Genomic DNA, 24,120 nt, shown 5'->3' with positions numbered 1-24,120 from the left:
ATGGCATGTGCTATGCCCTATGTACCATGAACCTGTGAGGTGCAAAAGATGTCATTAAAGAAGCTCTTCCATCAAAGCTTTTATCTTAATATATTGCAATCATCATTTTATGTAGCACTGTGTACTTACAATTGCTCATTTTGCCTTTCTACCCAGTTCATTTTTCTCTCTTCTCTGCTCTATATGGAAACAGGAAGGCTTTTGTCCCTGCCTTTATCTTTCCGCTCCTTACCCAGCAACTCCTTACCCAGCTGCTTCCCTCCTTCCCCCTATCATAGACTTTTGCAGTGACTCATGACTTGTGCAGAAAAAATTGTCTTCCTGGTTCTACATAGAGCTTAGAAGGATTCAGCTAGCCAGTTCTTGATCACATGATGCCATAGACATAAAAAACACTGAGTCACCTCAAAGTTTCATGTGATCTGACTTTATAGGATTATTTTGACGTTGCTCAATTCCACATTAGGAGGTGAGCAGGGTCATTGACACACATCTACAGATACCTGTTGGGATGTCATAAAATTATCTTAAAATTTACCATTTCTTGTAAAATGAAACAACTTTTAATCTACTGTGGGGGGATTTTTTACTTGTCACGTGCACAAATTGTGTTAGAAGGAAGCACAAAAATTTGCAATTGTTTTTGCACTCCCGCTATTTTTTTGACACAGTGGACAGATTAGGAGAAAGAAGTATTGGCTTACGCTGCCTGACAAATTTATTATAATTTACAGCAGAAATTGATCTACATTTTAGCACAAATCTGCACACACAGATGACCAGAGAAAGATCAAATTTATAAGGGTTTATTTTTGGGTTGAGAAGAAACACTGTCATGACTTGACTGTATTCCCCCTTCAAGTGGACTGCCACTTTCCTGTTCTTCTCTCGGTAGAGCATTACACATTAGGTCGGGTTCCGACAAGTGAAAAAATTGTCCGATTTTGATCCAGAAAAAGAAAGAATTTTCATCCGTTTTGTCATTCGGATTCCATCCATGTGTCCACTTTTTACATCCATATAGCAATTTTTTTTATACAAGACCAGTTGCAGTTTCCCTAAAATTGGATAATTTGCGCAGGTCCAACTCCAGGTTTTCGTTAGCCCCAGGCAAAAGAGTCTTAGTAGGCACCTTTGACACAAACCACAATTCCTGAGCTCCATATATTGCTCCATACATTATAATAGGCCCCATTTATTGCTTCCTTCAGTATAAAGAGCTTCATATATTGCTCTATTCAGTATAACGGGCCCCAAATATTACTCCATTCAGTACAATGTGTCCCATATAGTGCTCCATTCTGTATAAAGGTTCCCCAAATATTGCTTCATTCAGTTTAATGGGCCCTACATACTGCCCCATTCAGTATAACGGGCCCCATATATTGCCCTATTTAGTATAATGGGCCCCATATATTGTTCCATTCAGTTTAATGGGCCCTATATATTGTTCCATTCTGTATAATGGAACCATTTATTGCGCCATTTAGTGGCGAAACAGTTAAAAATGCGATGTCAGGGGGGCCCCAGATCGGCCACATGGTCTGCCACCATTGACGCCACTGAGTGGGCCCTTTTCTTTGTCAAGGGCACTGTCACTTGTCCACATGCACCTGGTGTTGACGCCAGACCTGGCTTTTCAGATAAGGTGCATGAGATGCAATTTTTCTGGGCACCGATAGGCGTTGAAAGGCGAATCTCACCTGAAATATGGAAGAGAATAGTCCATGCTGTGATTTTTTTTTTCAAATGGTCATCTGAACAGCCCTATTGAATAACGTTGGTCAGTGTGCTATTTGATCTGAATATTGATAAACTCGCATTAAATCTGTCAGCAGGTTTTTGCAGTGTAATCTGTAAGCACCATGGAACAGACCCTGGTTTCGCTATGTGTCACTTACTGGACAAGGGGTTTAGCAGATCCATATAAAATTCCACAAAAAATAAGAAGAAAAAGAAGAGAAAAGAGCGCACTCACCGGTAGTGCGGTCACTGCAATTTTTGCAGTTTTCATCTTACAGGTAGTTTCTTACAAGTTGGTTCTATCTCTCACCAGGTACGTCATTTTATATCTTGCAGGACAACCCATGTGGTTTACGTATTGTTTTGTCCGTGCAGATTTTTTTACATAGGCAAGACAATTCGTCCTTTGTTCATCCGGGTCAGAGAACATTTTTCCTCTATACGTACAGGTAAAGGTGTACCCCGTTTAATTAAACACGTGAGAGAACAACATGCAGGTAATGCACAAGTTCTCCGCTTTGCGGGTTTAGAAAAGGTTTCCTTACCACCCCAAGGGGGGAATCTTGATCGCATTTTGCTGAGAAATGAAGCCAGATGGATCCTACGTTCGGATGCAGTGGGACCAATAGGCTTCAATGACAAAATCGATATGTCTGTTATAGTTATATCCTTCTTGTTATACCAGGTTTGCAATGTGTGCTCTGGGGTTTGTAATATTTTAGTGTTTTTATTGATTCATCGTGGTTTGTTATTATTCATTAGTATTTCACATATGTTTGGTGATTGTAGCCACTCGACCGTGACTCTGTGAGGGAAGAGGGGGAGGGATCTGAGATGTTCTGTGTATAAGATCCACCCCACTTCCTCACGCCACAGGACCAGTTGAAGTGTATTGAGCACGAAACGGCCGTCGTCCGGGTGCATTCACTAATCTCCCTCCCTGCGTTTTCTATGTATATGTCCGAATAAACCTGACGTTTCACTACCGGTGAGTGCGCTCTTTTCTCTTCTTTTTCTTCTTATTTTTTGTGGAATTTTATATGGACTGTTACCAGAGGAGCACCCCGGCATGTGATGCTATATGTGAGGCTATCTACGGCAGCACAGTGCAGTGAAGGAGTCTTGTGAGGGTCTAACGAATTACAGCGGTGCGGATGTGTTGCTTTTTTCTAATTTTGTGGTTTAGCAGATCCACCTCACTAGGTGAGCCTTACAGTTACATTGTACTAAACCTCTCTCTTTATGGGTCCTGTGTCTATTGCTTGACATGATAATTTCAGATTTATCACCTCTGGAAGTTAAAGGAATTGTCTCAACTTGTTGAACATGTGTGTACTGTGTCTCCCAGCTTCATGATTTTTAGGAGTTTTACTTGATTCACAGTTTGATTCAGTGGTCTCCATTTTTTTTAAAGTTTATTTATTTTTTTCTTAAACTATGTATTCTAAACTATGTACACCTTGCACTGATTATATATCACAATAAAATATATCTATCTATCCCATATGTATCTATCATCATCTGATCATATTGATGCACCATTTCTGGGGCAGCGGAGGGCTGATGTTCTTGGTCTGGGAGGGGACCAATATCCATGGCCCCTTCCCAGCCTATTAATATGAGCCGAGCACTCTTGCATTTTTAACGCAAATGAGTATGAGCCCTTAAGTGGCAGCTGCAGTCCACCCAATTGCATACAACTCAATATATTTCTTTGGACTGCAGTTGTAGCTAAATCGTTAAAATCAATCAGTAGTGCTACAAAACTACAAAAAGTTGCAGCGTAGCCCAGGAGTAAACGGTAAAATAAATGGTGTCATTCAAAACTTTAGGCTTTTGATGGAGGGAGGGAGAAGCATGACGAAAGCTCAAAAATGAAAATAAAAAAATGCCTTTGAGGGGTTATATAGAAACTATATTTGAAAATGGAATAATTTAGGATTATATGCCGTTGACTCCATATTTTATACACAGGAAAATCTTTTCCAAGATTACGATCTACAACTTTTCGGCCTTGCAGCTACACATGGGGAATTACAAGTGCTAAACCCGAGAAACTTAATAACTTCTATTTCCAGGGGAGACTGACCAGGACATGTTCTGATCGGAGAGGAGGTTGAGGCCTAATTCAGGTGATAGAAGGAAGAGCCTTGTAAAAGTAATGTCCTTTCTTTGGCCATTACACTGTGTGGTGCAATTTATGCTCCCAGCGCTGCAGCGTCTCTCCTTCCCTACGCACCCTCCCCGGATTGACGAGGACTTTGATTCACCATCACAAAACTCCCTATGGGAGTCATTAGCCCTCTGTGTACCTGCCTTTCAAGCATGGGAACCTCTAATCAAAGGAAGGTGAAGGCGAGGAGGAGCAGTAGTTCCAGACGTATCCAACCAGATACAGTCCTCTATTAACCCTTCACGGCTCCCACGTGTAATTCATGGCGATAGAGAGGCCCTGTGAACCACATGCATGTAAGGGACTGATTAACCAGAGAGTGATGCATCCCCTTGACAGCTACAATGAGCTATTCTATATTGCTGATCAGTGGTATTTCTGCTGAACCCAATCTGTCTCTGCTTCTACAGATTATTAATGGCTTCCAATGAGATATATTGTGCGGGAGCAATGGTTGTAAAATCAGCACTGCCAATACGTGTATAGTTCCTTATAATGGAAGTGTAGAGTTATCAATGGAAAATATTTTATTACCCAGATCTCATTATCAGCTGATCATAATGAATATTAATATCATCCACCTTTAATTAACATGGCAGCTTTCGATGGTCATGGCGCTAAAATGTCTAAAAACAGAATCTGGGACACTTAATATATAAGTTCATAGGAGAGTGTGACGACTCAGAATAATTTCCTTCACAGACTGAATCTCTTTATACTTATGTAGCAGGACGTAATCAGCTTCTGGATATGATTCAATAACAACAAGCAGGTCTATTAACCCCTTAATCCCCGGAGCTTTTTTCTTTCTTTGTTTTCGTTTTTCGCTCCCCTTCTTTCCAGAGCCATAACTTTTTTTTTATTTTTTTCGTCAATATGGCCATGTGAGGGCTTAGTTTTTGCAGACGACTTGTACTTATGAATGATACTACTGGTTTTGCCATGTAGTGTAACAGAAAACGGGAAAAAAAATTCCAAGTGTGATGAAATTGCAAAAAAAGTACAATCCCAGACTTCTTTTTTTGTTTGGCTTTTTTGCTAGGTTCACTAAATGCTAAAACTGGCCTGCCATTATGATTCTCCAGGATATTATGAGTTCATAGACACCTAACATGTCTAGGTTCTCTTTTATCTAAGTGGTAAAAACATTTCCAAAGTTTGCTAACAAATTGTGCAATTTTCCGATACCTGTAGCGTCTCCATTTTTCATGATCTGTGGTCGGGTGAGGGCTTATTTTTTGTGTGTCGAGCTGACGTTTTTAATGATACCACTGTTGTGCAGATACGTTTTTTTGATCGCCCGTTATTGCATTATAATGCAATATCACGGCGACCAAAAAAAGTAATTTTGGCGTTTTGATTTTTTTTGTCGCTGCGCCGTTTAGCGATCAGATTAATATCCCTTTTTTTTTGTTGATAGATCAGGCGATTCTGAATGCGGAGATACCAAATATGTGCAGGTTTCATTTTTTTTATTGTTTTATTTTGATTGGGGCAAAAGGGGGGTGATTTGAACTTTTATATTATTTTTTAAATTTTTTTCATTTTTAAACACATTTTTTTTATTTTGGCATGCTTCAATAGCCTCCATGGGAGACTAGAAGCATCCACTACTCGATCGCCTCTGCTACATAGAGGTATTGCACAGATCACCTCTATGCAGCAGAATTACAGGCTTGCTATGAGTGCTGACCGCAGGGTGGTGCTCACAGCAATCTGCCATCAACAACCATAGAGGTCTCGAGGAGACGATCACTTGACGGGACCGCATTTAACTAGTTAATGGGAGCGGGCGAATAGCAATTCTGCTCGCTATGTAATCTGAAGACAGCATGCTGTAGAAGTTAAAACAGAGATTCTAGCAATGACTCTCTTATCCAGCTCCGTAGTTTTGTTTGCTTGCAATGATTGTTTCAGTACCAGGAGCTTATCATTACTGGGACACAGCAGCGCATGCTCCCTTCTGTGATAAGCAGCTCACTGTCTATGGACATTGTACATATAAAGACTGGTGTGGGCGGGGTTAGCTTCCTCAGCTCTGCTTCATTCTAAATCTAATAACTCTGATTGTGTCAGAACAGCTGCACCCAGTAATCTAAGCGATACATTGTTGGATTCAGCTTCTCTTTGCCTGCATCATGCTGCTCTCAAATGAGATAGCAAAAACCTGCTGAGAGATTCCCTTTAAGAGCTGGATTCTTGAAGGTAGAGAATTTTTTACAGCCCCATTGATTTGACATGTAACATGTCAAAAAATGGAAGAAAAAGATCTTTGTGGAGTTGATTGTATAAACAGCAATCCAAGCCATTATGATAAACTTCATCATATAAAACAAGGACAAGATACCAAATTTATGTTTTACTTACTTTAAAAAAAAAGTCTTAATAAAAAATTGGTTTGTGTCTCCATATTCTGAGACCCATAGCTGTCTTTTTATTTTTTAAATAATTTATTGGGATAAATGTAACTTCACAATTATGTTTTGTTCTATTATTTGGTACAGAAAGTGGTTTAAAAAAAAGTAAAATACCTATATACAGTAGCATCTCCGACATTGTTATCACTGTTCCCCCTGGGGCTTAGAATCTAAATCCCCTATCAGTATGTCTTTGGAAACCAGAGAAGTCGGATGAAACCCACACAAACACGGGGAGAACATACAAACTCCTCGAAGATGTATTCTTTGGTGGGGTTTAAAGCAGGATCCCAGTGATAACCAATGAATCACTGGGCTAATAATACTATAGAGGTTTTTGATTGTTTTAACTTGAAAATTGGGAAAAGAAAGATTAAAACTTATTATATTTTAGTTATAGAATTGTAATAATTGAAATGCTTTAAAAGCTTCTTTTTTTACATTTTTAGTCCCACTTATGAGACTTGGACTTCGAATTGGCTGTGCACTGAGAGAAAAGTGAGCTGTTAATCAAATACCAGAGGCTGGTGGTAGGTGGGGAAAAGGAAGAGAGGACCAAACCCAATGCACTTGTGATTAGGGATGGGCGAATATTTCAATGTTTGGTTTGGATTTTGCTGTGATACCACATGCAACAGCTCAACCTGCTTTCATGCTGAAACACACTCAGGTGACACAAATATCATATAAATTTCTTAGAACTACTATTGTCAGAAAAATCTAAGGATGGCAGTAACATGTGAAGTTGATTCCAATGAAGTGGTGACCTAATGGTCTCGGAGGCCTACTGCTACAGGCAACACTCAAGAAGGAGACCTAACGAGGAGTCTACACATTTACAACAGTTAGTGGCAGATACCAACAAAATGGCATCAATTTCACCACAGTATAAATAGTATAACAGGAACCGACAGGTCTTCCACTACACCCAATCCAGCAGATGGACACCCAACCTGGAGTTTTCAAATTTAAAAAAATGAGTGCCTGACACCACCGACGTGACATAAATTTCAAGAGAGTAGAAATAGTCTAATAGGGACCGACACGTCTTCCACTACAGCCAACCCATCAGGTGTAGACCAACTATGACGGTTCACATTTCCTCAAATTTGTGTTAACATCTACAGCAGCAGGCACAGAAGCCACGCTAAAGATTTCACAGATTGCAAAAGACATCATAGAGTGCAGTTACATGACATTAATGCATCATACTAAAAAATGCAATATCACCTAGTCTGTACAGTCTGCGTTTGGGGTGCAAAAGTCCTTGGAGATCCATGACTTGTTCATCAAATCTAGCTGTTAACACTGCCAGCATCAGGAGCAGCCTTTCTGCGTTGTTACATTGACAAAATGGCACTAAATCAAAATGTTCACTCTTTATATGCAGAGGGACATGTGATTTCGGCAGCCAATGACACAAGCCGTGGTGTCAGGACATTGTGGGTGTTTCCTTCGTCCTGATTGGCTAGCTGCAATGTGCACACATAAAGTTAGGAAAAATACTGTTTACAAGTACGCCGCGCCTCTGAGCTCTGCAAACCCCCTCCTCTCATCAAACACATGCCCCACACTCATGATACACCACCATTATCGTAGCAAAAGTGCTGAAAATACTTTAGTGGCAAAGCAAATATTTTACCGCACTTTTACTGAATTTTTCTGATTTTTTTCCAATTTTGTTCTTGTTTCCAATCACAATTCTAAATGTGCCGAATTTATGTTTGGCGATCGTTTTCCGAACAAATTCGCTCATCACTACTTGTGATTAAATCTTCAAGGATGGAGATCTCAAAAATTCCTCATAAAAATAATACTACATGCAAGGAAAGAATGTAATTGGAATGTTATTCAATGCCTTTAGTTGTGGGCTGAGAGTAGGGAGGAGATCCAAGCTAACGGTTTCTCCTGCGTGTCTGGGCTGGAACCGTCTGGGCTCTCAACAGTGTTTCAGGGAATAGAGATTGCTGACCCGTGCAGTTCAGGGCACCTGACTGATGGGGGTGGGTCCGACATAAATAGCAGTTTGAGTGGGAAGACAGGACACTTGTGCCGGTGTTAGGGACGGGCAAACTAAGCATTTGTCTAGTGTCATCACTACCCCAGGGACCCCCAGCCAGTGGCATGCTGTTAATAGCAGCAGATCACGTGGCCGCTATGGGGCCCGTGAGTCAGGGAGATTCTATGCCACCGCTGACTCCACCCCTCAAGCCTGGCATAGCACATTTAACTTCAGCATCCTAGATGCAGTTGAAAACAATGTTGGAGGACGGAGCGCCAGGTGACACTCCCTCTCCCATCAATTCCCCTCTGAATCTGACATCTCAGCCGGTGGGCATGATGACATCAAGTCATCATACCACACTGTAAAGCTGCTGGTGAGTATTTTTAAATCAGTGAGTACGTGGTGGCCACAATACTGGAGGGCTATAGGCTATGAATATACTATATGGGGCAGCATTATACTATATAGGGGCTGCATTATACTATATTGATGCTAGATTATACCATAGGGAGGCTGCATTATACCATATGAAGACTGCATTATACAATACAGGGGCTGCGTTATACTACATAGGTGCTGCATTATACCATATGGGGCTGCATTATACTTTATAGGGGCTGAGTTATACCATATGGGGGCTGCATTATACCATATGAGGGCTGCATTATACCATATGTGGGCTGCATTATACAATATAGGGGCTGCGTTATACTTTATGGGGTCAGTATTATACCCTGTCAAGAACTATGGGGAGTGCACTATACTATATAGGGGCTGAATTATACCATATGGGGGCAGCATTATACAATATAGGGGCTGCATTATACTATGTGGTGGCTGTATTATTCTCTTTCAAGGAATATGGAGCGTGCACTATGCTATATATACTGTATGGAGGCTGCATTATCTATATATATAATTGTCTAAGGGTTTTTCCGTCTGTCTGTCTGTCTGTCTGTCCTGGAAATCCCGGCTCTCTGATTGGTCGAGGCCGCCAGGCCTCGACCAATCAGCAACGGGCACAGCGACGATGATGTCATAAAGGACGTAGACATCCCGCGTCTCTGATTGGTCGAGGCCGCCAGGCCTCGACCAATCAGCAACGGGCACAGCGACGATGATGTCATAATGGTTGCCATGGCGATGATGATGTCATAAAGGTTGCCTCGACCAATCAGCGACGGGCACAGTCTGCCGCGAATTCTGGAATCATCATTGTCCATATATTACAGGGACATACATATTCTAGAATACCCGATGCGTTAGAATCGGGCCACAATCTAGTACTCTATAAAGGACTATGTGCTATGCATTATAATAAATATACAACATGGAGTCTGCATTATACTCTATCAGGCACTATGGGGTGCATTATACTGTATGGAGGACTTTGGGGAGTTCATTATACTGCATGGAAGACTATGGAGAGTGCATTGTAGTATTTGCAGGACTATGGGGTGCTTTATACTATGGGGAGTGCACTGTATTATATGGATAACTATGGTGGGTGCATTATACAATATGAAGGACTATGGGTATATAGATGACTATGGGGAGTGTAGTATACTAAATGGAGGACTAAGGGGAGTGTATTATACTATATGGAGGCCTATGGGGAGTGCATTATACTATATGGAGAACTATGGGGTGCATTATACTGTGTGGAGGACTATGGGGTGTCTTATATCAAATTAGCAAAATACTGCCTATTCATAGAGTGATTGGATTGTTTATGCCAGAGCAAAAATCACTGTTCTCAGCAGCACACAGGTGAAAACTGCAGATAGGCTGCTCTGATAACATGATACTGTATGGAAACAGATTGCTCTGCTAGTGATTGTTCTGTGTCCATCATTGTTTCTCAGTCTGTGTAAAGAATTTTGGAAACAAGCATCAAACGACTTCAATATTGTCCATCACACTCATGTAACGGCCTGAACGCAGAGCATGTAAATACAACCGAAATGTTTCTGTGTGATGGTGCATTATGTCAGCATTTGGCGCCCCACTTTAAACTTTTGGCCAGGGACCCACTTTGTCTAATACCGGCCCTGAGTACGATAATGCAGCAAGAGGAGGCGGCGCCCGGAGCGCACAGGCCCGGAGTGACGGCTGTGCTGCATCTGATTAGGAAGGAAAGACCCGCCTCCCTGGCGATTTCAGGGTAAGAGGGGGCACATTTTATAAACGTTTATTTCAGCGTGTGCAGGCATCATAACTAAAAGAGCCACCTTGTCAGAATGCAGCATTTGTGCTGCACAAGGTGGCTCTTTTAGTTACAAACGCCTGGGGGGGTGACAGGTTCCCTTTAAGCATACATGCAATAACAAAACCGGGAGTGATACGCAATCATCATAATAATACCATTGACACTTTATATTAGCACACTACAAGCTAACATTGAGCAGCATTCGTTTGTTCCGCGGTCTGCTCCTTTTGCTCCATTGTCTGCAGGAGAAATGTCCTTCTCTGTACACATAGAGCCTAATGGACACTTTTCTGGTGCTGAAGTCCACTTACTGCTTTGTGAATTTCCAGAGATCAGGACAAAAAAATGATCACAAGGCCATTATTAGGTAATAAGAAGACAAATATTTATAGAAAAACGTCATTTTAAAACCATACTACCAAGGTGAAACAAAGAGACAAACCTCCCACTCATCACAATCGCCCATAATCCACGCACCGCTGCAGGTGACACAAAACTAGTATACACAAATCTATCAAGATGGGTGGCTAACCATGGATAATAAATAAATAAATAATATTTAGGAGGACAAGTCAGATAAACAGTTAATCTGTATGGTTAACACATATCTCATAGCTGTGCCGAGAATCCAAGTCCCAGTACATGACTAAAATGTTATTCACCCCTGTTTTCCTCCACCCACCCCCGGCTACATCCTACCACAACGGGTAATATACCCTTCCTTAAGACCATGCTATTTTTAATTCGCGCGTCGGGGCGGACGTGTTGCTGCGGGTGATAGCGGCAATATCTACCACGGTCCTTCTAAGGTAGCTATACTGAAGTATTTTCATTCGAGCATGGTCTCATAGAAGGGTATATTACCCATTGCGGTAGGATGTAGCCGGGGGTGGGTGGAGGAAAACATGACTAACATGTTATTCACCTCTGTTTTCCTCCAGACTTGGATTCTCGGCACAACTATGAGATGTGTGTTAACCATACAGATTAACTGTTTATCTGACTTGTCCTCCTGAGTATTATTTATTATCCATGGTTAGCCACCCATCTTGATAGATTTGTGTATACTAGTTTTGTGTCACCTGCGTGGATTATGGGTGATTGTGATGAGTGGGAGGTTTGTCTCTTTTGTTTCACCTTGGTAGTATGGTTTTAAAATGACGTTTTTCAATAAATATTTGTCTTCTTATCTAATATATAATTGCCTAGAATACTACTTCCTGCAATTTGTGCCAACTTCCGTGGCTTTGTCCGGAGCTAATGTCCGGAGCTAATGTCCGGAGCTAATGTGCGGAGATAATGTCCGGAGCTAATGTCCGGAGCTAATGTCCGGAGCTAATGTGCGGAGATAATGTCCGGAGCTAATGTCCGGAGCTAATGTCCGGAGCTAATGTCCGGAGCTAATGTCCAGAGCTAATGTCCGGAGATTAATTGCCTAGAATACTACTTCCTGCAATTTGTGCCAACATCCGTGGCTTTGTCCGGAGCTAATGTCCGGAGCTAATGTCCGGAGCTAATGTCCGGAGATAATGTGCGGAGCTAATGTCCAGAGATAAGTGACATCAACAGTGTCCAGTGTCTGATTGGTTGCCGCCTGCTGCGGACGACCAATCAGAAACGTGCCGTACTGTGACACACTCCGCCCGCCATTTTGGTGTGATTTTTGAATTTTTACCTCACAGCAAGTTTCTACTGCGTGGAGGCGGGCCCAGTGACGTTGCTCTTCAAGCTCCTGCCGAATTTCGTCAAAAAAATGATAATACCATTTACCAAAACTATATATATTTAGTTGTGAAGTGGTTCAGTGACATTTTCACACCAATTTTGAACTTTTGTTTGGTGTTTTCTCCATATACTGCCTATTATTTTTGTTCTTTCTTACTATTATTTATTAATTGTATTATTCTTACATTTGAATAAATAAAGTATATATGGATTCTAGACTCCCGATTCTTTAGAATCGGGCTGCCATCTAGTTACCTAATAATGGCCTTGTGATCATCTTTTTTGTCCTGATCTATGTAGTAGTTGATGATAGGCTGCATAAGTCCAATTGATTTCATGGTATATAAAAACACATACAAATTGTATTATAGAATTCTTTATAAAAAAAAACTTTTATTTTATTTATTTACCATGATTGTTTGTCATATTTATCTATTTGTGAATTTCCAGCATAGATGCAAACGTGAACATTTACAGGAATCCTATACAAATAGCAGGTCAAGATTCCAACTCCATCCAGGCCTAAATTTATCTGGTGCTTTATTGCAAATCGGGTATTTTATTGAGTGAGTTTAGAGAGTCAAAATGTCATTTTTGGGTGACTAATTCATGTTCTAGATGGGGGTAATTTATCCAGTTTTGCACTTTCTATATTTACCTTCTCTTCTTTTTTCTTCCATACGTCTGTCGCAAACATCCTATTTGTGTTGCTTTTGAGCTAGATCTATAAATAGACGCTAGTTAACAGGGAACTATTCATGCATGTGTGACCAAATTGTCTGCAGTCAATGAACAGACCTTCCTGGAAGGACATGTACAGGGGGTCCTGCTTAAAATGATTTGCCACTCAGATTCTGTCCATGTGTAATACTCAGTCCACAAATAGATGAACAGCGCTCCAGCCAGGTGTAATCGTATAAAAAAAACGAGTATTTATTTAGCCATGATACAGCAACGTTTCGACCAAAATATGGTCTTTTTCAAGCATATAGAATGGTACAAAATGCCGCCTTAAATAGTGTGGATACCACGCAGGGCACCAATCACCATCAAGCTGCTAATTATTACAAAATACAACACATAACACACATCAAATAAACACAAAATGATTAATGGCCAATAAAACACAACCCACAGTATGGATAATCGTAAAAATGTTTAAAGATGCAAGATTGATGTTGTGTTTATCTTCTGTTCAACAAATGGTCCGGCATCATCTGATGGGCGGGTGTGATGTGTGACACGCGTGGGCTCTTATGATGCGGTTCTTGTAAGATCTGTGAGATTACGCGGAGTTATGATGTAGGTATGGATTTACTATGTAAGTTAATATCTGATTGGCTCTTTAGGGTTGCGCTTTAATATATGATAAGAAGGGATTGGTTGTCCCTATTTCTGGCGCCGATGCCATGGATATACCGGATTGGTCTGGAAGATTATCATACGAGTATACTCATTGGTGGAACATCACTATGGCACTGGCTCCCTACTGCTGCTCGGCCGGTGCTTTTAATGCAGCGGTGGCATCATGTGCATTGATTTCATCGGCTTTGATGAGGTTGATGCATGAGCACTGAGATCAGTGACTGCTTAGAGCAGTGAGACTGCCAAAACAGTGGCTGGACCCAGGAGACTGAGAAGCTCCTAAGTTTGTTATTTTCCGTAGTTTACACAGTTTGGGGCAAACTTTCCTGAAAGTGCATAATCCCTTTAGCAAGAAAAATGATAGCTAGAAGTGCCCTGATTTTTAAAATACCTTTCATCAGTGAAAGTCGTGTGGTGTCGGGCAGGGAATCCGTCAGCAGATATTGGCCTTTTTATTAATTCTTATGGTCTTTACCAAGGGGGTATTGCTCACAGGGAAATTATGCAGAGATCTGCCCCCAGATAGCTTAGCGAGCCCCTTTTCTCTTTTCTAAAGGTATTTTTTTTGCATCTTCTGTACTTGATGTTGAGTTTGGCCATCTTGCTTCTGATAATGGAACTCAGATATATTCTTTACAGCAGCCACGTGGATTTTACACCATAATTGTCTACAGATGAGATGACCAACTGACTTCTGTAGGAGAGTTTTCTAGTCATGCTTCATGACTTGTGGAGATATTATTGTGCAATGAGGATGAGAAGGTGAGCTGTATCTGTTACCTATGATGAATAATGGCTCACGTGTTATCTAGATACATTATATATGTTATCTTTCACTGTTGGGTGAAGATGGTATGACTAATGAGAAGTGATCTCTACAAGACAGGAAGTATCATCCTAATATTAAAGGTAATCTTCCAACATGATTTCACCCCCAACTATTTATACATGCATGTTGCGCCTTCAAAGAGAAGTCAAGCAATTCCTTTACATGGCCAATCCATTCCTCCATTTCTGAAAAATCAAAGTTTGAACTGATATGTAAATCAGGCTGAACGACTATGCTAGATCTAATGCCTCAGTCATTCCAGCTCTATTCACTTCTAAGCATTGCCTCCTTCTGCTTGATTGATAGCTCCTTTAACTGATGCCACACACCATAGAGCAGTACTCCCCAACCCCAGTCTTCAAGAGACCCATCAACAGGTGATATTTTCAGGATCATCTTAGTATTGCCCAGGTGATGAAATGATTGTCTGTGCAGGTGATGCAATTATCACCTATTCAATAGTAATGAAATCCTGAAAACATGAGCTGTTAGTCGTTCTTGAGGACAGGAGTTGGGGAACACTGCCCTAGAGGCTGTCGGTCAAGCTGGAAGCGTCAGCTCTGGGTGGCAATAGAGCTGGATTGACTAAGGTGACAGCGCCCTGCACCGCAAGCCACGGAGGTCACATTACCTAATTTCAATGCATAGCTCTCTCACCCACACCTCGGTGGTCGACTCCTGATGAATCCTGTTTAACACGTTTATATGAAAAATGCCTGACAATTTACCCTGAACAGAATTTCCCAGGATTAGTGTGTATGTTTGAAAAAGGTATATTTAAGACTGAAGCGTCATGTATTGTGCACAAAGTTTGGGCTGCATAATACATTTTTCATCTGATTTCACTATATCCCACATTCGAGTGCCGGATTCTTTCTGGATTACCCTATCCGAGCACCCACTTATCCAGGAGTGCCATATTCCTACTGACAGTTTTAACTATTTGAGGCTTCACATCTACCATTGGCCAGAAGCCTTATTTTTATTTCTATTCAAGTGCAGATATCTCAGTAATGGAGGAACGTACTGGCCATCTAAAGGCATTGCTGAATCGTGAAAGAAGTACATCTGCGTATAAATAGTTTAGGAGGGAAATCCTGCTGACAGATTCCCTTTACAGGATTGAAAAATATCAATGCATATTTTTTTAAATTTATATAGTGATTAGTGATGAGCGAACGTGCTTGGATTAGGTGTTATCCGTACTTGCTCGTGTGCTAACCGAGAGTCTTCGAAAAAAATCTGTTCGAGACCCCGCGGATGGATATCTCGTGGCTGTTCAACAGCCACAACACATGCAGGGATTACTTATCAAACAGCCAGCCCCTTCATGTGTTACGGCTGTCAAACAGCCATGAGCCATGGCGAAGACTCTTGGTTAGCACCCAAGCATGCTCCGATAACACCTTATCCCAACACATTCGCTTATCACTAATAGTGATCTAAACAATGTAAAACACAAAATAATTTTTTTTTAAATGTATTGTATTAAAATCTCGATATAAACAGTTGGTCGTCTTTTTAAGACACCTTTAGTAATATGTCGCAAGTGAACAAAGTGTATAATGCAAATAATTTGTAGTGGATTTGTATATGTTTTGTAGATTGGCAGTGGGACCTCCAATTAATTTCATGTGGTGGGCCCAAGGTATCCTCATCCATTGGTAAGTGGACAGCTTTTTTTTCCCAATGATTAATGTCTTATTTGTTCTTGAACCCAAATCCAAGCTATTCGATCTTGTATCCATGATGCTTCTGCTCATAGGAATCATTTGCCCTATTCAACCAAAAACGCCCCCTCAACAGTAAAGCTAGGCTTGTCTCATCTGTTTACCCAGGCATTTAATTAATGCACATCCATCTGTCAAGCACTCCATGCCTGCCTTCCATTATTCACTGCTCATATAATATTTGATTTCCACACTCATTGTAATTCTCGGCTGTGTGGTGTAATTGGAACACTCTCCAGGTTCCTATGGGAGAGGAAGATTAAAAAAAAAAAATAGAAATAAAGTTTATTTTCTTTTCTTATTCAGTCCCATGTATCACATCTCAATGTTTGGAGATCCATTACAAATAAACATATGACGTAACATCTTACTCAGCTGTGTTTCCAGAAGACACTGCGCAATTTCATGAATGAGCGATTTGACACATTCCCCAGTCTGCAAAAATCTCAGCGCGTTCAGATGGCACAGCATGTTGCAAAGATTGAACTTATACTGCAAAATGAATACAGTCGTTTATGATAGATAGAGATAAAAATGTCTGATTCAAAAACAAAAAATAGGACATTGGGGGAAATTGTTTTTAAGGTAATCCTATTTTTCTGTAAATTAAAAAACACAAAATAGATAAATTTTTCGATTGTGCTACAGTTAAAGTGTACATTGGGATCGGAGCTCATAATAGATGAGTCTCTTTGATATGGTTTTACCAAACTGATCAACTGATACATATTATTAGTATTTATCGGTTTGGTATAGTAGCAAAGTTCTGCCAATTACTTTTATTAAAGGGAACTTGTCAGCTGATACATGCTGCCCGAAGCATGGGCAGGCAACGTCTTGTCTGACGCAGGAGTCAGATTAGTCAATAGGTCCCCAGCGGCTAATTAAAGTATATTTTTATGCTACGGTGTTACTGAGACAAACATACATGGCTGGGATAATATAGCCAGTGTCTGATACTAGCTGTCCACGGACTGCGCCACATGTATCAGCTGACAGGTTCCCTTTAAAATCATATTTAGAGATGAGTAAACCTGAACTTAAAAGTTCGCTGTTTGTACCGGACAGTTAGTGTCCGGTGCTAAACACCGAACATGGACTTCTCCCAGTAGACCGTTGCAATGTGCAGAGTTCAAGGAGATGAGAGGGAGAATTTTCACGAATTCCCGTTGATTCTAATGGGGTTTGAGTTCGGTTTCAAGTTTGGGTAAAGTTCTGGTACCCGATCCGAACTTTGAAATAAAGTTCAGATGAGGTTCCAGAATGCAAACTTCCATGCTCATCCCGAATCATATTCGATCTTATGATCCATTTTTATATTAAAAAGTGAAATCAATTACAGACACTGTTTTGGTATGCTTTAGTGAGAATTTTTTTGGTTTTACCTTTATTGAGAGATTAGTGTTTGAATTTAAATGCAAATGAAGCTGTAGATCTGAAGACTCTGTCACTCCAGCTCTGTATCCCACCCAGTTCCATTTCCTCCTGTTTGACTGAAAGCTCCTTTGCTTAAGTCACACAGTGTAGACTGCAGTGTTTCCCAACTCCAGGTTTTCAGGATTTCCTTAGTATTGTTCAGGTGATAATTGCAGAACCTGCACAGGCAACAAGTCAATCACCTGGTCTATGCTAAAGAAATCCTGAAAACATGACCTTTTGGTGGCTCTTGAGGACTGGAGTTGGGGAACACTAGTGTAGAGGCTGTCAAATAAGCAGGAGGAGTCGCTATAAAAGAACCAAAGAGACAGAGTCTTCAGATCTTTAATAGCATTTCTGCCTCATTTGCATAATAATTCAAACACTGATTTCACAGTATTGAAGGAACGGACCATGTAAAGTGATTGCTGGACTTGCCTTTAAAAAGCTTCATGCACTTGTAAAAAGTTTGGGGAGTGGTAATATCCTGGTGATAGATTCCTTTTAAAAGAGAGGAGGAGGTTAATAGTTTATTGATAAAAAGCAAGTTAATCTCCTATCCACTGGGTAAGGATAAGTTGCTGATCACTGATAGCCTGACTCCTGGCACAAGAACAGGCCTCTGGACCTCAGAAAAGAGGACCTGAAGTTTTGTCTTGAGTGAAAGGGAGGTGAGCATGCTTGAACTTTGTTTAATTCTCTGTCAATGAGACTGCCAGAAATAGTCCCTAGTACAGTGCTCAGCTTTCTCCGGCATTCCCATAGACAATGAATGGAGTGTTGGTCAAGCATGCTCACTTCTCCATGCAAGCTAAAGCTGCAGTGCCTGCTCTCAGGAATATTGGATATCTCATTGGACAGACCCCCAGTGATAAGAAAGTTATCCTCTATCCTATTGCTGAAGGAATAACTTAGTGTTACACACCTGCTCCCCTCAGCCTGGTCCACTGAACTCTGCTGTTCTCCACGTCGTGCTTTGCAGGTGGCGTCAAGTGCTCTCTTGTGATCATCTGCCTGGGCCTATATAAGGCCTATTAAGACACACACCTGTGTCTTGGGATTAAGACTTTTAGTGTTTCTGAGTCCTGTCAGCCTGCAGCCTCCAGTACCTCTGCTAGATGCTTCCCGGTATCCTGTCTGCTTGCGGCCTCCAGCAACTCTGTTAGATGCTTCCCAGTCTCCTGTCTGCCTGTGGCCTCCAGTACCTCTGCTAGATGCTTCCCAGTCTCCTGTCTGCCTGTGGCCTCCAGTACCTCTGCTAGATGCTTCCCAGTCTCCTGTCTGCCTGTGGCCTCCAGTACCTCTGCTAGATGCTTCCCAGTCTCCTGTCTGCCTGTGGCCTCCAGTACCTCTGCTAGATGCTTCCCAGTCTCCTGTCTGCCTGTGGCCTCCAGTACCTCTGCTAGATGCTTCCCAGTCTCCTGTCTGCCTGTGGCCTCCAGTACCTCTGCTAGATGCTTCCCAGTCTCCTGTCTGCCTGTGGCCTCCAGTACCTCTGCTAGATGCTTCCCAGTCTACTGTCTGCCTGTGGCCTCCAGTACCTCTGCTAGATGCTTCCCGGTCTCCTGTCTGCATGTGGCCTCCAGCACCTCTACTATATGCTTCACAGTCTCCTGTCTGCCTACGGCCTTTACTGCTTCTACTACCCATTTACTGCGTGCCCCAACTTCCCAATGAACTTTCTCCCGTGTGTTCACCTAGACGCTGGGCTTTAAGGATCCTCTTCACCAGGTGAGCCAAAACATTTAGTATTTTTTGGAATAACACTTTAACAAAGGAGGATTTTTTTAAAACACTTTTTTATGTATATGCTTTTCTACCATCAGTGTTCAGTTTAGTGTTGTTTCACTTTACCTATCCATTTTAGTGTCGGGGTTGGATGTTACTAAAAAGGTCTGATGTCCACCTTGGGCGATGAGAGACGCTGCTGCACACCAGGGCAGTTGCAGAGGTAACCTTTGGATGCTCAATATATATTGAGCATGTGATGGTATAATTTGAGACTTTTAAATGTTGTGGATGGACCATTAGTGGATAAAAAAAAGCAAAATTTGCTGCACTGGAAAAACATTGGCAGCACAGTGCCAATGGAACTAAGTATTAAAGGGCAAGGAACCCTTCAAATATGTTGAATATTGTAGTTTTATAAAAGGGCTATCCTCAGCTCAGTCGTTCATGGCTCAGATGGAAGTATCACAATTATAGCTACAGAAGGAGTCTCTTGGGGAACAGCCAAGCCCAGATGAGCAATGCTGAGTCTGCATCTCCCATAGTGAATAGAAGTTACCACCACCCAAGACGTTGCGAATGTCTTGATAGCACAGCTTGCTTCAGCTTAGCTTATGGTATTCCAGACTTTCTTATAACTGGGTTAAACTACTCCCCATGTTCTCCGAGGTTAAACATTGAGCACTCGGCAGGAGACACAGACATGAAATTCCACTCATCTGACTTTATTTGCACAAAGGAATTAGCCCAAGAGGTGACATCCTGTGACAGTAGGAGGCCGCAGAAGATGTGTAATGATCAAAAAGCTGTGTCAATAATGAGCAGCAAAGAGCCAGTGATCATTATTTGCTCGAGACTAATCCACACTCGAAAAGCCCTGTCTGCCTCTGAGTCTCCCACTTACTATTTGCACTGATATTATCCAGTTTCTTTTCCTTTTTTTTCCCCCCCGTCTTTGATGCTGACTCATCCAAATGTGTGGAATTCATGCTGGGGGCTGTATATCTAAATGGATATGAAGGATGAGCAGACCTGGGAGATTGTAAGAGAAGACTGGAGCTATTGTTCTGGGAACATATTCAGAATATGCATTTACTTGCAATTTATGAAGAAGGATTTTTTTTCGTCCCTTTTGTGTTTAATATATCTGCAATTGATATAAATCTTGAAATTATGCACGGCTCAGCTTATTCATCTAGGTCCTGGCTTTCTAACATGCAGCAGAAGATCCCAACTCCTTACACAGACCCAGTGTGCTTTTGCCATTTAGATTATTTCCAATGAGCCATTTGTGGATCTCTTTTCCATTTGAATTTTTTATGTTTCTAGAATACAAGGGATTTTTTAAAAACTTTTTTTTACTTTTTTTTTTACAATCTTTTATTCAACCTATTTTGCATTTTGCTTTCAAATTATCATTAAAATTTACTATTTCTATTCTGAAATGTATAATTTCTTCCAGTAGTCTTTTCATTACTGGAATTGAAAACTTTCACTGTCTTTTCAGAACATAACTTTTGTATTCATTTCATGAAAACACGAAGCATTTTTCAGAAGATGCTTTTTAACTAAGTGTTTGGTTGGGTAGTGGGTATGATAGCATTCACTTGGTTGAGTGTTAAAAAATGGGTTTTCTGAGACTGTTAATCTTTTCACTATGGGCTTTAGAACTAACAGGTAGGCAGTTGCTAACTGCCTGTTTTATCTAAAGGGCGCCATCTCAGAGTGTTCACGGACTGCTCCTGCCAGCTATTCTGCTGCTTCATGTCAATGTAGAAGGCCTTCCTCTTCTGAGCTGCTCTGTCGATGTGACGTAAATACTGGCATCATGCTGATTGACATCTGGCTCCCCGCAATTTGGCAGCAGAGAGCTGACTGTCAATCAGCATGACATCGAAAGTCACATCTCGTCAACAGAGCAGAGGGGAAGAGAAGCTGCTGAAATATCAACATAATATCAGTGGAAGCAACAGAATAACCGGCATGAGTGGTCTATGACCCATCTGACCAGGCAGAGATCGGCAGTGGGATGAACATTCAGGTAGTTAACAACTAGCTGCCTGTGAATTCTTAAACCTAGAGTAAAAGAATAAATTTGTCCCGCATAACCCCTATAAGTATTAGGGTATTTTCATAGTTCCAAGTTTCACAGTCTAAGTATAGATGTCAATGTCTGGATCAGTAGCAGGTCTTCTAACTCTGACCCAACAGCCACACAGCTATGTATGAGGCTATTGAGTGAGTATCGAGACCAGCGGTCGATCAAGACATCGCTGCCCATGCTTGGCTTGTGACAGTTGTAAGTGTGAGACTTTCCTAAGGCAGAGTTGCTCAACCTGACTCTGTTCTGAAGGCAACAATGTCAGATTTAATCAATCTCAAAAGTCATAAACTAACTTAAAGGGGTAATACCGGAAATATTTATGACATACGAGAAGTATTTATAATAAATGTATGCTTGGAATAGAACCACTTCCCAAACTCCTGTCTCCTAAGAGGATGGAAGTCTCCTCTCCTCCGTTTGCATTGCAGAAAGGCTATTGCTGTAGGTGGTTTTACCCACTGTAGTGAGTTGCTGAAAAGACTGATTGTTTCACTGCTTCTATAAAAGTACACTGAACATACATCTGGATCTCAATAAAAAGTATAGGAGTTTAATAGCAATCAATAAGGACAGGAAGTTTTTCTTACATCTCAAAACAGGTTCTGCGGAAATTTAGTGGTGTTTTATTGATAATAATGTTCCAGCTATTATAAAATAGAGCAATATTGGAAGTCAAGTTTGATGTTCTGTATAAGTGCACTGAGCTTTTATATGGCCATGTAATATTTTTTGTGACTATTCATTATTGATTCCAATAATTACATAATAGAAGTGGAACATTTATCACTATAGAAGAACAAATTAATTAGCTATTTGATAACACTGGCAAATTTGAAATATTTATGTTTTTGCTTTGCACAAATCATCCTAAATGATAGGAAACATGGCATGGCTATTGTCAGCGGTCTGGCTATTACTGATTTTGGGCTTATATGCATGTGTCACAGTTATGAAAAAATATGCATATTCTTCCCTTACTAGGCTACTTTCACACTTGTGTCATTTTAGATCCGTCGCAATGCGTCGTTTGGGGAGAAAAACGCATCTTGCAAATGTGCCCGCAGGATGTGTTTTTTTCCATAGACTTGTATTGCTGACGGATCGCGACGTATGGCCATACGTCGCGTCCATCGTGCACTGGATGCGTCAGGTTTTGGCGGACCGTCGTCACGAAAAAACGTTCAATGTAACATTTTTTCGCACATCAGATCTGCCATTTCCTACCGCGCATGCGCAGCCGGAACTCCGCCCCCTCCTCCCCAGGACTTTAGAATGGGCAGCGGAAGCGTTGAAAAACTGCATCCGCTGCCCACGTTGTGCCGAATTTGTACAACGTCCATCGGTACGTCGTGCAGACGCTTTGCAACGGCCGCGTACTGACGCAAGTGTGAAAGAAGCCTTAGTCGTAAAAATGAAAATGTATGTACCATCAATATCTGATCTATACAAACCCCAATGTTTATAATTGCACATTTGAGACACAGCATCTGGGGAAAGTACTTTCATCATAGCAGCTCATCTTGTAGAAGAACCTACTGCTCCTCCTTTAACCAAACAAACCCCAGACTTCATGTCCATTCACACGATAGATATCCTGCCTTACTTACTTGGGTCAGCACAGGCAGTCTCAGCCTCAAAGGGAATTTTTAATAGTTTTGTCACTTCTCATCTATGTAATTTCCTCAATTCCCATATGTCAACTGTGCAATTCTACTTCAAGAAGGCTTGTAAACTCAATCTCCTTGAGAGATTTTGTGTGAGAGAGCAGGGGGTGAAAGCTCCCTCCCTGGAGATGCGTTATGGATTTTAATGTTTTCTATGACAAGAGACATAACATGTGGGGGCCAAAATGGTAGCTATGCCTGATGCAAAATTCCATTGAGGCATAAAATTTCATGTCCCTCCATGATTAATTTGATCTAGGATGGCAGTAACAGCCCCTGTGGAGTCTTCGTTGCGTGGCTGGTACACACCGCTTCTACTAGCAGTGAACGGGAGCAGATAGAACCTGGTGGAAGCACTAGCATAATTTAGAGTATGGCAGCGGGCGCATGACTTTAGACAAATTTTGTGCATCTTACTTTAGTGTTTCTTTCATTTTTACTCTTTTCATGGTGATTCTTTAAGGCTTGAGTTTTGTATGCTAGTTTTAATGAAAGAATCGCTCAAGAAAGGTGTGCCAAATTCATTACGACTATATTGACTGAGGCAGGAGGCGCTATTCTCAGGTCTCACAGTTGTAGGCAGTGACATTGTGATTGATTGGGGAAATAACTTCAGGACACCAGTAGTATTCATGTAGACCACTGTTCCCCAACTCCAGTCCTCAAGAGCAACCAACAGGTCATGTTTTGAGGATTTCCTTAGTATTGCACAGGTCATTGAATGCTTGACTGTCCAGGTGATGCAATTTTATCACCTGTGCAATACTAAGGAAATCCTGAAAACATGACCTGTTGGTGGCTTTTTAGGACCGGACTTGGGGAACACTGATGTAGAGTGAAGCCTATGATTGAATCAATCTATGCATCATGCAAGTTGCAGTGCAGGAGTAGCAAGATGATTGCAAATGTGGGTACAGAGGTATTGGGCTGGAGGTAAGGTAAACTTTCTGGCTTTATGTCTTATTAACCACTTACTGATATAAAATATACTAGTACAACATGTGTTGGGTCC

Source organism: Ranitomeya imitator, chromosome 4 (assembly GCF_032444005.1).
Source record: "Ranitomeya imitator isolate aRanImi1 chromosome 4, aRanImi1.pri, whole genome shotgun sequence".
NCBI classification, from domain to species: Eukaryota; Metazoa; Chordata; class Amphibia; order Anura; family Dendrobatidae; genus Ranitomeya; species Ranitomeya imitator.
Note: the sequence above shows the minus strand (reverse complement) of the source record.